A 6,080-nucleotide genomic window follows, 5' to 3' on the forward strand; every position below is an offset into this window, starting at 1 on the left:
CCCCCCCCCCCCCCCCCCCCCCCCCCCCCCCCCCCCCCCCCCCCCCCTACAGCTACGGCTGGTGATCGCTAGAGGCTTAAAACTACATGCATACGAGCATGCAATGCAGCAGCATTGTTATGCATTTGCGCATGGCCGTGCATGTCTGTGTGTGTGTGTGTGTGTGTGTGTGTGTGTGTGTCTGTGTGTGTGTGTGTGTGTGTCTGTGTGGGTGTGGGCATGGGTGTGGGAATATGTGTGTGAGTGCGTGTGTAATGCCAAGGTCAATATGAGCATTAGGCCGTGTGGTAATTAGAAAGAGGCTAATAGACCCAGCTGATTAGCCTCTTAATTAGCTTTCCCTCCTAATTGGATTTGCAGTTTCCTTTACATTTCTCACCATTTATTTTTATGAATGGGCGAGGCGGGGGTGGGGGGGCAGGGAGGGGGGGGGGGGATTGGCTGACTAAAGTGTTAACTACGGGGTAATTATGATGTTTAAAGATAATGTCAACAACCGACCCCCTAAATGGCTCTGTAATCGTGATGTGTTTATTTTATCGGGCGGTGCGGTGATTGCAGATGGTGGAAGATAGCGGAGAGACAGACTATAGGGGCCGACAGCGGGCTGCGGAGAGAGGAGCTGCAGGGAGGTCATCAAATGTCTAACACAGTCGTCTCTCCCTCCCAGAGATAAAGTCATCATCTGTTGGAACGTAAAAGAGTCTCTGTCTAATTCCGTGCCCGCCGGGATTTTTCCTCCTTTCTGCACTGGCCCACAAATGTTTTTTTTATTCTATTACAGGTTGACAGACGGAGGTAATGTAATGATTGATATGAGCCGTACCCTGGGGGATGGAAGAATGATTGAGTTATAGACTTATGATAAGATGGTTTACGTACGCTTAACGGTGTAAATAACCCGTTTTCTTGGGTCCGCCGTACAAAAGAGACAACATTAACTCTTAATTTTACCGAGGCATGTGATTGTGTTTTCAGGGGAGGAATATAATAACCGTAACCACCGTTTGAAACTAGTGTTTCAGGTAATATACAAATTATTATTCTTGGCGAGGAGTCGAGTCCTCATCAAAGGCCCACGATTAAGCAACAATAAAACAAAAATAGCCCTGTTCTAATCAGTGAAAAGTACATTCTTTATAAACCTCAACACATTTTTTATTAAAACAAAATTCTCTTAGAAGAGATAAAACGCCAAATTCGAGTCATGCAGACAGAAGCAGCCTTTGCTCAATGAGAGAGAGAGAGAGAGAGAGAGAGAGAGAGGGGGGGGGGGGGAAGAGAAAGAGAGAGAGAGAGGGGGGGGAGAGAGAAGAGAGAGAGAGAGAGAGAGAGAGAGAGAGAGAGAGAGAGAGAGAGAGAGAGAGAGAGAGAGAGAGAGAAGGAGAGGGGAGAGAGAGAGAGGGAGAGAGAAAACAGAAGTGATTCATCAGCTGAACGAGGCACACCTGTACATAATTAACCAGTCCCACTTTATCTGCATGTCGGGGAAAGGAGCGGGAAATGAGCCCCTCCACTATCAACGCAGAAGTCACGCTAGCTCGCGCCAATGAGTGACTGTTGGATTAATTCACCTACCCAGAAATATAAAAACCTGTTTAAGACTTAAAGACATTTTGTTGATTAGCCACGGAATAAATTGAATTACGGCAATTTATTTATTTATCAATTTAAAAACCCTTTTAAGATGCGGTTGCTTTTCTACAAACATGATCCAATATGAAGGCAGAGTTCTTCCTGGAATATTCTCAGACGTCCGGCATGGCAGACGACGTAACCAGACCATAACGATGTGAGGGAGGTTAATATGAGGCCAGGGACCCCAAGACATAGTAGACTCAGATGAAAACGCACAGTTCAAGATTCATGCTTGAGCAATCATGTAAAATGGCAAAGCAAAGTGAGGAGTATTAAATGGTTAAAAACGTGCCTTGGATGAGTGTATGCTATGGACAAGATTGTAGATTTTGCAGTCTCCATACCAACACACCCAGATTGACCCTTCATATATAATGCAATAGATAGAACTTAGATGATAGATAACGGTGTAGGTTTGGAGAGTGGGGAGTGTGTTCGATTAAATGCGCGTTAGGGACTCATGCGTGTCTTTTAATTTGTAATTGAACCAGGAAAGGCTTGAGCAAGGTGACCTCTCACACCACTTCCTTCCTGCATGTTGGTCAGAAGGAGGTTAAGAATGGGAAATGGCTGGACTCCTTAGTAAATCTATTATAACTGTGCGCTCCATTTAACCTTCAGCCACCCTCTTTCTTTCTCTCTTTCTCCCTCTCTAACTCTGTCCGTCCCTCTCCCTCTGTGTCTCTCTCTCTTTCGTCGTCTCTCCATGAGGTAATGAATGCCTGAGCCTCTTAATGATACAGTTTATTCATTTAAATCACGCCCTTAATTTGAAGGGCAATCACCATTACCTGCAGTTTATACTTTGTTATTCTACTCAAGTCACGTAGACCGTCAACATTTCCAATCTTTTCCCTCAACGATAACAATACACCAGCGCATAATCCCCCTAAAAAACACTCCTGCTGACGAAGAATCACCCTCATCTTTTTTCCCCCTTTCTTTTTTCTTTTTGCTTTTTCAGCAACTCTATCAACATCGGTTATCTCCCAGTATAGGAGGGGCCCATCCTGCCGTGTCAGTTTGAAACCTAGCATTGCCTCGTCGTTATAGTTTCATTCATTTCAGATAAGGCCAAATAGACTTCCTTCATTTTCTCCCGAACCGACTCCCCGTCATGCAACAAAGAGAGGATAATTTGTCTCCCTCCGACCCCCCCCCCATCCTTGAACTTCTCCCAGACACTTGTTGGTTCATTAAGAGCCGTCTCTCTGACTGACTGGCTGGCACAGCCTTGTTATGCTAATTAAACCATCGCGGCTAATCACTGGCTGTATTACAGCTGTCTTCGCAGCTGTCACTTCTATCAGAATGATGAGCGGAGACGCAGGCACTTTTAAAAGGATATAGGCATGCACGAGCGCGCACGCGCTAGTGTGTGTGTGTGAATGTGAACGTGCAAAGGAAATTCACCCATTTAAGTTTGAAAATGAGACCTTGGACCAGAAAGTGCACCTCACTTCCTGTCTGCATGAGTAGGACTTTTTCAACGGAGAATCTCTCTATGTTGAAACCAAATGCTGCACACAAACCGTGTGTGTGGGGTCGGGGTTATATGCGGCATTCGTGGGGAAATAATACGTGGTAATAATGTTTTGTGCCGCAGTGTTTTCATCCGGCCCTGCATCACACAGTTCACGCTTAGCCCAGGGGGGGGGGGGGGGGGATGGGGGGGCTAGGGGGAGCCCCATGGGGTAGGGGGTGGAAAATAATGTAAGACTTGGCCGTAATGACGGCTTCAATCTGTGGCCCCCACTAAGCGTAATGAGACAAGCAGATGGTACACGCGTGGCCTCCCATCTTAAACATCAATTACAGCGCCATTGTTTGGATTTCCTACTCCTGTTCCCACCCGATGAGTTTGTGAATGAGTCGCTGAGTGAATATCAATAGCGGGGAAAATAACGGAATTCAACCCCCGACCCCACCACCACCACCACCACCACTGTAATTAGAGATTACCCATCCTCTGACATAAATAGGGATATTTGTTTTCAAAAGCTCTGTGCTCTTTGATACAGTGAGTTTGTCATTCGTTCACCAGTAGTTAAGCTTTTTGAATCATTCGTTCACCAGTAGTTAAGCTTTTTGAATCATTCGTTCACCAGTAGTTAAGCTTTTTGAATCATTCGTTTACCTATAGTGAAGTTTTTTGAATCATTCATTTACCAGTAGTGAAGCTTTTTGAATCATTTGCTTACCATTCGGTTTCCAGTAGTGAAGCTTTTTGAATCATTAGTTTACCAGTAGTGAAGCTTTTTGAATCATTTGTTCACAAGTAGTTAAGCTTTTTGAATCATTCGTTTACCATTCGGTTTCCAGTAGTGAAGCTTTTTGAATCATTCGTTCACCAGTAGTTAGGCTTTTTTAACCATAATACAGTATCCCCGAGTCTGTTTAACAGTAACTCCTCAGAATTTACTGAACAACTGTCACTTAGGGCCCTAGTTGGGGCCCCAGTTAGGGCCCTGGTCGTTCATCATTCGTTACTCATTCATTCCTCATTAACTACCCACATTTTTCAACCCTTATTGTCAAGTGTTACCCAGTAATCGACAATGCCTTGTATGTTAAAAACATTGTATGAACAAAAACCTTGAAGAATCATGGCTAGCTCAATGAAATACTAAGCAACTAAAACATGGCATGGAACCATAAGTTCATTCATGGGCTTCTTTCTCAAGATACAGGTTTGGCATATGCTATGCCACCCTCTTATGGTTCGCGACCCACAGGCTGACGCACTTTCCTAAAATGAAGTCTCGAACCTTCTAATATTCTCCGTATGGGTTTGTGTCTGCAAAGCGGTTGGCATTGCAAAGTCACAGCGTCTCGTTACCTCTGTGTTATGTCCCACTAAAAAAAATACACAGACTGGTGATCATTTTGGGGGCTGAGGAAATGGGGAGGTGGGGGTGATGGTGGTGGCGGATTTTGCGACAAGCCTCTACATGGTGGATCTATCTGGGGATCTCATCTCTATTCTCTGGAATTGGTGAGCGTAGCTATCAGATCAAACAACTAGTAATTACAATGGGAACCGTCGTCCATCTATCACAGGATCCTGTAAGGAGGAGGGCGGGGTCAACTATTCCTGTATGGACACACACACACATATAAACAGACACATTACCCCCCCCCCCGCACACACACACACACACACACACACACACACACACACACACACACACACACACACACACACACACACACACACACACACACACACACACTTACATCCATCTGCACATTTGTGAACATAAACATGCATGCAGCCTAAGATCATATGAGCAATTTCATGTGAACACTTACATGCTTGAGCTAATTGAACCTCATTAAAAAAAGGAGAGGGCGCCTAGTTGGTTTTCAGTAAACACCAGCTCACCTGGGATTGTACATCAAAAACAACATTCCAAACGTTGCAATAAAATTGTCCTTCTATTATGTCCATAAAAACAAACACATATGATCAAACACACACAAAAACACAAAAAAATACACACACGTGTACACACACAGCCACACACATACACACACACAGGCACACTAACTGTTAAGATTTGATGGATGACCTTTGACAACAGCATCCGTGGGTTTGGTAATCATCACCAGCGTGGGGTCCATGCTGTTGGGGTGGGGGGAGGGGGGGAAAGGGGGGAGGTTAATCTGTACCTCCCCCACCTTGCAGAAAGGTAATGGGGTTATTTGTTAGGGGCCGAGGCCCTTAAACCTTGAGTCATGTGACAGGCGGACATTGTTCCAAGTGGAATAGCGGCGGCGGCGCGATAAGACTAGCTGGCTGAAGATCAAGTGACAATGACCTATCCTGAAGGAGCAGACGCGGGAGTACGTACGCACGCACACACACACACACACACACACACACACACACACACACACACATGGCTTCATGCACACACATGCACTTCCCTTCTGCACAGGCTGCCTAGACACAGAGGAGCGACCAACATCCGCTCCAGACTAGGCCGCGCACACACACACACACAGCAAGCCCCAGCTCGGCATTGTGTGTCCCTTGAAGAGCCTCTTAGCGACATGATGATGCTATTATGGAAGGTGGAGGTCGCAGGGGTGACCCCTCTTCACAACCCCATCCTAGGCAAGTCAATCGTGGGGAAATAGAAAAAAATTGTTTAAGTGGCTTTGAGGTTAGCCACACTCCATTTCACTGGATTAACCCTCAGATCTGAAAAGAAAATAGAAAAACATGTGATTGCCTGAATTCTCTCTTCTGTCTTATGAAACCCTCGTCATGGCGCAGAATTCCCCCGACAGCGCTCTCCCCTGTGTCTGCGATTATTCACGATGTCTTATCGGCGACACAGGGACATTGAGTGGCTGGGATAGTAGGGGGTGTGCGGGGAGTTGGCTTGAGGCAGGGCCCCACCGGTCTATGCTAATTACGTAGCCTAGTAGCATAA

This window comes from Gadus morhua, chromosome 18, assembly GCF_902167405.1.
Source record: "Gadus morhua chromosome 18, gadMor3.0, whole genome shotgun sequence".
Lineage (NCBI taxonomy): Eukaryota > Metazoa > Chordata > Actinopteri > Gadiformes > Gadidae > Gadus > Gadus morhua.